At 39.1% G+C, this 11,145-nt stretch overlaps 1 long non-coding RNA gene across 1 annotated transcript; it reads left to right on the top strand.

Annotated features, from left to right (window-relative positions):
- Positions 1–2,804: 2,804 nt before the first annotated feature.
- Positions 2,805–4,359, top strand: LOC134634738 (uncharacterized). Its single transcript, XR_010094871.2, has 2 exons — positions 2,805–3,044; positions 3,641–4,359. It is a non-coding gene; the product is annotated as an uncharacterized LOC134634738 (long non-coding RNA).
- The last annotated feature ends 6,786 nt before the right edge of the window (positions 4,360–11,145 follow it).

Below are 11,145 nucleotides of genomic sequence, written 5' to 3' on the forward strand. Positions count from 1 at the left end.
ACGAGGACACACCCACATCTGTTCCATACTGCAGCCATGGATGGTGTTACAGCTCTGAGGCAGCTTTAGGCCATTAGATGCACACACTGGAAAACCAGCACCTGGACTTCATGCAGGAGAGACGGCCTCAGTGATTTAGGTTCATAAGCTAGTTCAAACATTTCTGGCCTCTTATCACTTAGATTCCTTAAGCTTAAAAGTGAATGCATTTAAAGCAGGAACTGCACACCTAGCTGTCAAAAGTTGGGCAGCATGAGTACTGTAAAGTTTTGTAGGGTCCTTGTTAAAAATTCCACAAGCACCACACCACATTTGTCATATATAGTTCATTTTGTACAGGACATTTTTGAAATTATAAACTATATATTCTAGTTGTCGCTTGTCAGTAATTTTTGAGTAAATGGATGTCACTGATAAATCAGTGGTGATTCACCTGCAAATGTTTTTAACAAACTTTGTTTTTTGTAGAATTCATCAGCAGCTGTGAGGAGATACATTTGAATATCTTCTGGTTCCACTTTTCCTTCCCAGAAAGCTGAGGATGGCTAATTCCTGACAAGGACACACACCTCAGCGCTTATCATGGGTGTTACATCCTCCGTGCAGCAATTCCAGAGAAAACGAGAGAGCAACGACCACTCATTAAGACCAGACAGAAATCTGTCCCTTTCTGGCAGCTGTGAAAACTTCCAATAAAAAAGTTTGCATTCTTAGAACAATGCTGGGTCGTGTGTGATGTGTCATATGAGGAAATTACATTTTGACTTAATTCTGCTCAATTAAGTGTTTTGATCGTTGATCCAATATGGCAGCTTTGTGTTGTGCTGCAAGTTAAAACTCATTGTCCTCATGAGCACAGCATCTAACAACTCTCCTTAAAAAAGTCGATTGACTTTAACTAGACAATGGTTTCCAGTGGGAGATACATTCATCACTCATCCGTGACACTGGAGAAGTCACCTGGATGAGTGATAAAACAATTTTCCATGGAAAATCCAGAGGAACTAAACTTTGTTGTTGTTTCTTTGGGCTCAATTTCAGCTCTAGCAGCATCTCTCAGAAGAAAACCGTTTTGCAAATAATCAGATAAAAAGATTGTTGAACTAGGTGGTATTCTCTGGGGTTTAAGACCAAACTCAAACAGTGAATTGACATTAGACTGGAATTCATAGGACGAATAGAAATACTACTGAAGCTAAATGATTCATATATATGTGTATGACTTTTTTTTTCTCCAATTCACCAGGTCTGTAAAGTTCAGTATGACTGTGGTACATGATACAAAAGAATAAATACAGAAGACTAAAAACTTTGTGAATAACTGTACTCTTCTTTAATATATCAGGAAACAAGTAAAAGTACAAATGTGCACAAGTTAGAGACTTCCTCAGTAAGTTTACACTCTTTTGGAGTGATTTTAATTGTGTGTTAAAGGAGAAAGAGATTAGGAGGTAAAGTAGAGGATGCAGAGTCCATCATCACTGAGGCGGTCTCTCCTGCATGAAGTCCAGGTGCTGGTTTTCCAGTGTGTGCATCTGATGGCCTAAAGCTGACTCAGAGCTGTAACACCATCAATGGCTGCAGTATGGAACAGATGTGGGTGTGTCCTCATCTCCCAGAGGAGTCCAAATCGTCATCAAACAGCCCTACAGACACAAAAACATGTGAAAATATAAACAACCAGACTATCAGCAGTGATTTAAGTACTTTAAGACCTCTGTGAAAATCATTTACAGTATATACCACAGAATTTAAGGCCTTTATAATCACAGAGCACACAGAGAAAAGTACTAAACTGAATCAATTTCAGCTTTTGTTTCTCATGATGTATATTGTATTAATAATTAAATTTCATTATCTGTATCTTTACAACATGTGCCACATAGGTGTAGATACTGTAGGTTCAGTGAATGCTTAAATTGCACTGATTAGAATATACTGGACATTCAAAGCTAAGATTCAGCGCACTGTGTTAGAGGCTGGGATTTGATGACTTCATCATATATACAACCTTTGATCATCATTTATGTCCAGTTGAGAATGAATCTGTGCACTCACATATTAAATGAACTGAAATCAGTAGTGTGATCTCCAGTCTTGATATAAGGAATGAGAGAACTGACAGCTGTTATTTTAATCAGCCTGTCTCAGTTGTTTTAACTCTAAGTATCACAAAGTAATGTGGTAACATCTGGACTGACGAGTTTACTGTCAGCATTTTAATCGCTAGTTTAAAGGCTGTAGGTTGCAGCCATTGCTCTAACACTGTATAAATGTAACAGGCCTCAGTGCTGGTTCTAACAGTCTGAGCTGCTTCCAGCTTTATTTGTGAAGAGCACAGCAGCTTACAAAACACGTAGCTAGCTCGTACAGCTGCGACGTAAAACTTTCATACGCTAAAATGACCTTAAAATAACGGAGCTACGTGTGGTGATGCTAGCGTTAGCCACGTTAGCGCCTTACCTTCAACAGGTGGTCAGACTGAGTAAACAAGTACTCAGTCAGAGGTTGGGCTCTCCGTTTCGCTGCAGGCTCCCTTCATTCTTCACATATCCGTGTCGAGCCGAGTGTAAATTATGGGCAGAAATCTGTGCCATCAGAAACTGAATTTGAATAAGTTAAATTTGAATTTGAATTGTAACTTGAATAAAAGCTTTTGAAAACTGAATTTGAATTAGTCTAATTTGAAATTGAATTTATGGTTTGAAAATGATCATCACTTAATTGAAATTGAATTTTATATATTGAAAATGAATTCATTTGCTTTGAAACTGCATTTTATCCTTTAAAAATTCAGCTCTCGAATAATTTCAGTTTCACTCTCACCATTCAGTTTCAGTTCTACAATTCAATTTCAGTTCCAAAATTCAGTTTTTTGGAACTTACTTCCGGTTCCGGTTCAAGAGTAAACGAGCGCAGATTAATAGAACTACGTTTTACCAGCGGGCCGAAAGTGTTACTGACGGGAATCTACAGCGTCTTGAGCTGAATTAAGACTTCAGAAGTCATTCGTCATGTCGAATGACCAGCGGATAAACTCTCAGGTTGGTAATAAATGTATTACGTGTATAAGAACAAGCGTCATGTTAACAATTGATAGCCGTACAGTAACTTTTATGCTTATTGTAGCTGTTAGCTAAAAACGCTAATTTAGCCTAGTTTGCCCTGGATTTAGCTTTGACAAACAAATATGATCGACTGTTTCTAGTAGAAATCCAAAGTTGTCATCTTGTACCCTCTCAGAGCCCTGTATGCTTGCAGAGACCCCTACAGTAGGGAAACATGCAAAACAGTGTCCAAACCTTTGTATTTTAGCTTTATTTATGTCTTACACAGCATCCCAACTCTTTAGCTAACTTAATAACTTTAGCTAAAGTGAATAGTTAGTCTAATTCATTAGTGCAGCATTACTGGATCACCTGTTTAAAGTGATATAATATGATATACAACTATCACTGAAGCAGCAAACTTTGTAAATAAACAACACTTCTCATTCTCTAAACGTTTGGCCACAGCTGTAGATTATACTATCAGTGCTTTTTCACTCTTGACAATAATTACATTTCTAAATTCTCTTTGTGCCTTTACAGGTAAACAATATCTAATATTTTATCTAAATGACTGCTTTGTCTTTGAAAAGGTGAAGAGCCTGAGGCCGGTGACAGTCCAGTTCTACTCCAAGTACATCCTTACGGTGGCTCACAGGACAAGGCCACATTCCTGTCCTGCCAGAAGAGAAGAGAAACTTCAGAGTCTTCATGCAGTTCAACCACACCTGTCATATTCCATATGACAGGGGTCTCAAACTCCAGTCCTCGAGGGATGCATGCAACTTTTCCATGTGTCCCTGGTGCAACACACCTGAATACAATTAGTAGGTCATTAGCAAGAGTATAGAACTTGACTGCATGCTGAGGTGGCAACCCCTAACCCTACCTACTCAAGTAAATTTAAGTAAATATATGTATTTGGAAACATATACTTCTAAAATACTTTTATTGCACCATGTTCATTCACTCATGAGCTGCTGTAACGTGAATCAAATGGCTGAATTGCCAACTCAGCATGCATTCAAGTTCTATACTCTTGCTAATGACCTACTAGGTGTGTTGCAACAGTGACACATGGAAAAGTTGCAGGACAGCGGCCCTCGAGGACTGGAGTTTGAGACCCCTGCCGTATGGTGTTCATGCAGTTTTCTACCCCACAGTTACAGCATGTCTGACTGCCTGTTCAGCATATGCAAAAATATATGAGTTTAAGCATGTGATGACAAAGGCCTTCCATTATGGTGTTTGTCATCACATGTCACAGACATCTGGATGATCATTTGGAATAAACAAAAAACTTGTTACTTCATCTTTTCTTTATTATGTGTGCCTATGCCAAGAGGCACACATATTACTATTCGTCGGATTTATTATGTGTGCCTATGCCAAGAGGCACACATATTACTATTCGTCGGATTTATTATTATTATTATTATTATGTGTGCCTATGCCAAGAGGCACACATATTACTATTCGTCGGATTTATTATTATTATTATTATTATTATTATTATTATTCTTCAGTTTCCGCCTGAAATTTTGCAGCGAATCTCGCCTCGCAGTTTTGAGACAAGCTTCATATATGTTACCTCATTTTGTGCGGCTGGATCAGGAATGGTGTGCTATGACTTTTGGTGTTTATGACTATTATAGTTTTTTAAATATTAATATTTTAGTGAAAATTTTCCCGCGCTTCTCTGCCAAACAGTTTTGACAATAGGGTTACATATGTTAGATCATTTTGTGCGGCTGGAGCTGGACTAGTATGGTATACACTTTTGGTGTTTATGACTTTTATAGTTTTTTAAATATTAATATTTTAGTGCAAATTTAGAAAGATTCTTCTTTTGGCGCCATAGAAACAGACTTCATTTGTGGTGTGTTGGCTCCATCTTTTGGTCCCACTGATACAAATTTCAAACTTCATTTGTGGTGTGTTGGCTCTCTCTAGTGGTATGCCGGGAGTAGTACGGCCTGTCTACCCTTATTTGGATTACCGTAATGATGACAATATCAACGGTGCGCACAGCGTCGCTGCTTTCAGGAGCCATTGGAATTTTTAAGGTTGCGCAAATCATTCAAAAGTTACGGTAATGCTTGGTGGAAAACTCAATATCCCACAATTCATAGCACGCCTCTGCCGAGTCAAACAATGGCGGCCATCACTTAGTTTTTATTTTCCTCTTAATACTGTTTCTAGGTCACAAAATAAACTTTTAAGATATTTTCAGGCGAGAATATAGGTGTGTAAACTTCAAATATCTGCTCATTTTGTCAAAACATCCCATATTAGCGACAATGTTCTGACGATGTCGTTTCTGCTTGAGGCTAGCTGGCTAGTGTGGCTAGCGCGGCTTTGCTAACAAGCTACAGCCGGCCTGGATGACAGTGAGAGCGGCTTACTCTGGTTTCACACCCGGTCCTTCGTAAAGTCTCGTGGTCACAGCTGGACTTATTTTAAATAAATAAATGATTTATTTATTTATTCATTTTAGTAACGGTATAAACAGTGAAAGGTGGTGGATTGGCCAGATGTAAACTTCAAATATGTGCTCGTGTTACCAAGACATCCCATATTAGCTCTGATGGTTTCGGTGCCTGCAAAGAGCTAGACAGCTAGCTAGCTAACTGGCTGTCTTTTTGACTCAGGGTCATAGCTGGACTTATTTTTCGTTTTTATGAGCCGATGAGGGGTTTTTTTTAGTAACGGTACAAACAGTGAAAGGCGGTGGATTGTCCAGATGCTGGTCGATGTGGAAAAAATAACTGAGTTGTTTGGTGGTCGCTGACGCGGAGCTACAACCGAGGGCAGCTATCCACCGGTGTGTGTCAGACAGAGCATGCAGGGAACGAGGCGGCGAGGCGACCGCCGATCAACCGGTGGTAGATCGTGGATCAGGGAAACCGAAGGCAGGAGAAGCAGGCGGCTGCCGGTCAGAGCGTGAGGTGAACTGAATTTCAGGTAAGAAGTTATGAACTGCACTCTATTTGGGTCAGATATAAACCGAGTTTAGGTGTAGTTTATTTCCGTTGTGCTGACTTTTTACAATCAGTTATAATAACTTGTACTGCGTGCTAGCTAGCACGACGGAGTTTCTATACAGCTGTGTGCGCGCTAAGTTACTGATGTTGAACTTTATGACAGCCTCCCCTGTCATTCTCTCGCCTGTTCAAACTTCAGTCATGAAACTGATCAATGATCGGCTTTTCTCTCTTGTTTGTTTATCGCGCTAAACAACAGCAGCACGTTTAAGCTTGATCAGCTGTTGTTAGAATTCATTTGATTTTAATTTCTAGTATCAGCTGATGTTTGCTGGAGCCACAGCTGTAGAAGCGGCTGGTGGAAACCAGGAGATGACCTTACCGAATCATCAGAGCTGAACTGGTGATGGAGAAACAGGTTTACCTTTTTTTTAGGTGACATGAATGAGTTGAAGGGAAGTTATGAACTGTTTCTGAGAGAAATAAACACCAAGCTCCTTTTTTATTTAGCTGACAGCTGGTAACTGTGCAGGGGCGGATCTAGCAAAGCTTTTGCCAGGGGGCCAGGTAGGGCATCTTACAACCAAAGTTTGTATAATAATACACAAGATTGTCTGTAGACCATTGTTAATCATTCAGAACACTGTGTAAAAATAACAAAAAACAAAAAGTGAATGCAAAAGTGCATAAATATTTATTTTACGTGATTGATGTGTGTGGCGGGGCGTGGTCTGCAGTGCCGCTGCAGGGGAGGTGGACCCACCTGAGCGGCATCTGCAATCACGCCTCTCTGGCGTAGTCTGTGCTCTCTCGGCTGTTTTTTGGGTGTGTGTCAGGCTGTGAGTTGAAAAGCTACAGCCGGCTGTGTGGGTACACCAACTATGTGTGAAAAGTGGTCCATAACGTAATGCTTCAAAGCGTGTTCATGCAAACATTGTCGGGTCTGCCGTGGTACAATGGGACTTCTGCTCATGAAACTATGTGCACAGCGTCTGCAAATCGGGGCTGTACAAAGTCACTTCATCTTTACCCAAAATTGTAAGCTGTCATCTGTGAGGTGCGAGCGGTGTTTGTTTTTACCATAGTTCATGGTGGAGAATGGCTGCTCTGCTGAGTTTTGCTCTCTGTAGCTGTATGAATGGCAAACTACACTGTTTACCAGCGGCATAGGCACACTTAAAATTTCTTCTGAAATTTTCGCTTTCTAGTTATTATTGTGTGGATGCCTTCAAAGGCATCCACACTATTGAGTTCCTGTTTCTCTTTATTCTTTAATATTCTTAAAGTTGCTTCCGTACGTTTTTCGGCACTTAACTACTCCCTCAGTTTTCAGCCGATTTTCTCAGTTCAAACTCTAAACTGTTCTGCTCTTTCTGCTAACGACTGCTATGACTTTTGGTGTTTATTACTATTATACTTTTTAAAATATTACACTTTTTTCCTTTAATTTGTCCCATTGAAATGAATGGAAAACTTCCACAACTCTGCTAAAACTTGCTTGTTTTTGAAACTTAACTGCTTCCTCATACTTTCACCTAGAAACTCCATTCAAACTTTAAAATGTTCTCAGATTATTGGGCTATTCCTGTCTGATTCAGCTTTTTCAGATCTTCTACCGTTTTAATTTTATACCTCTTTAAGCTTTCAGTTGCAAAATTGTGATTTTTCAGAAAATACATGCGTTGCTATGGTTGCTATGCAATTAACTCAGAGTGTGTGCTGGTCTGTTCTGAATTTTCTCTTCATGTCTGAACAACTTCTTGCTACTCGCTCAATTTCCACTCAACCTCCACAAATTATACATCAAAACGTAGGTATTTTTGCTGGCTTTCAGACAATGTCATATCTTTATTGTGAGATTTACCGTTTTTTCGCAATTTGCCTTGAAGTGACACATAGTCTGGTTACTTCCCATTCAAAGTCTATAGGGAGGTTTTGAAATTCAGAGCTGAAATTCTGTAACGGGAGGTATTTTTAGATCGCCATATCTGCTTAACAAAGCAAAGTTAGGACATGAGGCTTGTGCCAATATATCTTCAGACACTGCTGACACTCACAGTGGAAGCAGTTTTTACATTCATCTTACCGTTGAGCCATAAATTACGTTTGTTTGAGGGGTGGAAATCTGTCCTCCTCTCAGTTCTCACACTCTGAAAATGAAGCCGTTTCTTCTCTCGTCATATCTCCGCGACGGAGGTACAAAGAGCTATGAAAATCGCAGTCAAAATACACCAAAGTCCGCTGATTCACCCAGTACAAGAATTATTCTGCTACCCCTCCTAGTTTTTGAGTTACACGACGTTTTGTAACTCCAAAAAACGGCGCTTTTCGCCTCTCACCGCGATCTATTTCTGATTGCTGATCTATTTGTTTTTCAGCCGCCTGCCCCCTTCCCAGGTGGCGCAATCAGTAATGACACGGCTCTGCACCTCAAAGGTCGTGGGTTCAATCCCACCTTATGAAGTACCCAGCCTAATGAAGCAGACAGAGGCAGTAGCTCTGATTGGTGAATTTGAGCAGAATCAGGTTGTTCTTTCATTCATTTCTTTATTTATTTATTTCACACATGGTTCATCGTGTTTCTTTTTCTACATACAGAACCTTCTGCCTCTTTTCAGCAGAAATTCTGCCTCTTTTCAGCAGAAATTCTGCTCATTCACCTCTTTACAGCGCAACATTCTGCTTCTTTGCCTCTTTTCTGCAGAAATTCTGCTGATTCATCTCTTTTCTGCAAAATTTTCAGCCTTTTCACCTTTTTCAATGCTTTCATCTTTTTCAAATCATAGTTAAAATCAAAATATAGTATTTTTACCAAAGCATTGTATTTGTACGAAGTACAGTATTTCTGCCAAATCATAGAATTACTGCAATTTCATAGTATTTTCAGGAATCCCTTTTGTTATAGTATTACTTCTAAGTCATAGTATTTCTGCTTTGTCATAGTATTTGTACTGAAACATAGTATTTCTGCCAAATCATAGTATTACTGCTATTTCATAGTATTTGAGTGAAATTACAGTGTTTCTGCAAAAACATTGTATTTCTGCTACTGTATTTCCGCTGTATTACGTAGTGGCAAAGTAGGAGGCTGACTGTTACTAAGTGCATCAGTGTACATAGGTCATCTCTTGTGTTGGAGTGCCCTCTTGTGGCGCCTTTTGGGTAGTGCCTTAGTAAACGTGAACACTGCAAAGTAGTGGTATCAGACTGGTTTGTAGTGGAGGAATTTGTTGCCAGTTTCTTTCATCTTTAATCCGTATTCATGTTGTAATGTAGTAGTACCACAATATGGAAGTTTTGGCACAAATACTTTGATTTGGTATACTTTAGCTTCTTCACCCCTTTTCAGCAAAATGTTCATTTTTTTCCACCCCTTTTCAGCACAAATTCCAGCGTTTTTGGCTGTTTTCAGAAACAAAACTCTTTTCAGCAGAAACTCTGCTGATTCATCTCTTTTCAGCGCAAGTTTCTGCTTCTTTGCCTCTTTTCTGCAGAAATTCTGCTGATTCACCTCTTTTCTGCAAAATTTTCAGCCTTTTCACCTCTTATCAGCACAATAAATTTGCAGAAATATATACAAGTACACAGCCTAATGAAGCAGACAGAGGCAGTAGCTCTGATTGGTGAATTTGAGCAGAACCAGGTTGTTCTGCCTCTTTTCAGCAGAAATTCTGCTCATTCACCTCTTTTCAGCACAACGTTCTGCTTCCTTGCCTCTTTTCTGCAGAAATTCTGCTGATTCATCTCTTTTCTGCAAAATTTTCAGCCTTTTCACCTTTTTCAATGCTTTCATCTTTTTCAAATCATAGAGTTCAAATCAAAATATAGTATTTTTACCAAAGCATTGTATTTGTACGAAGTACAGTATTTCTGCCAAATCATAGAATTACTGCAATTTCATAGTATTTTCAGGAATCCCTTTTGTTATAGTATTACTTCTAAGTTATAGTATTTCTGCTTTGTCATAGTATTTGTACTGAAACATAGTATTTCTGCCAAATCATAGTATTACTGCTATTTCATAGTATTTCAGTGAACTTACAGTGTTTCTGCAAAAACATAGTATTTCTGCTAAACCATAGTGTCTGCCAGATCATAGTATTTGTGGCAAATTATGGGATTTTGCCATTTTGGCTAAGTAGGAGGCTGACCGTTACTAAGTGCATCAGTGTACATAGGTCATCTCTTGTGTTGGAGTGCCCTCTTGTGGCGCCTTTTGGGTAGTGCCTTAGTAAACGTTAACACTGCAAAGAAGTGGTATCAGACTGGTTTGTAGTGGAGGAATTTGTTGACAGTTTCTTTCATCTTTAATCCGTATTCATGTTGTAATGTAGTAGTACCACAATATGGCAGAAACACTATGTTTTGGCACAAATACTTTGATTTGGTATACTTTAGCTTCTTCACCCCTTTTCAGCAAAATTTTTATTTTTTTTCACCCTTTTTCAGCACAAATTACAGCTTTTTTGGCTGTTTTCAGAAAAAAAACTCTTTTCAGCAGAAACTCTGCTGATTCCCCTCTTTTCTGCAAAATTATCAGCCTTTTCACCTCTTATCAGCACGATTCTCAGCAGTATTGTCAGTCTATCCACCTCATCTTTGAGAGAATGAGTTTGGCTCAGTGAGATGACTAGCTATCTTTAAACTAGGAGGGCCAGGTTCAAATCCTGCTCTGGATGGTTTTTCTTTCTTGTTTGAGGGGAATCCTGAATGTGAGAAATACAGTGCAGAAAACTTATACATCTCTCTGTGTCTGTGTGTGTAAGGGCTGATTACAGCAGGTGCAGCCAATTTAACTGACCTAGATATAGCAAGCTCGGACTCTTAACAGTCCTGTACACTTTGCTCTCTGTGTATGTGTGTGTGTATCAATATTTCTCCCATGTTAAAGTATTACTACTCCATAATAGTATTTGTGCTAAATCAAAGTACTTCTACTACATCTCAGTACTTCTGCTCAATCACAGTGTTTCTGCTAAATCATAGTATTTTTGAAAAATCATGGTATTTGTGCCAAGTCATGGTTTTGGGGCCAAACCATAATATGTATTTTATGTTAGGAGATTACTACTAAGTGGAGGAATGTCTGTTATGTTATAGTATATGTTCTGAAT

Source organism: Pelmatolapia mariae, linkage group LG9 (assembly GCF_036321145.2).
Source record: "Pelmatolapia mariae isolate MD_Pm_ZW linkage group LG9, Pm_UMD_F_2, whole genome shotgun sequence".
Taxonomy (NCBI): domain Eukaryota; kingdom Metazoa; phylum Chordata; class Actinopteri; order Cichliformes; family Cichlidae; genus Pelmatolapia; species Pelmatolapia mariae.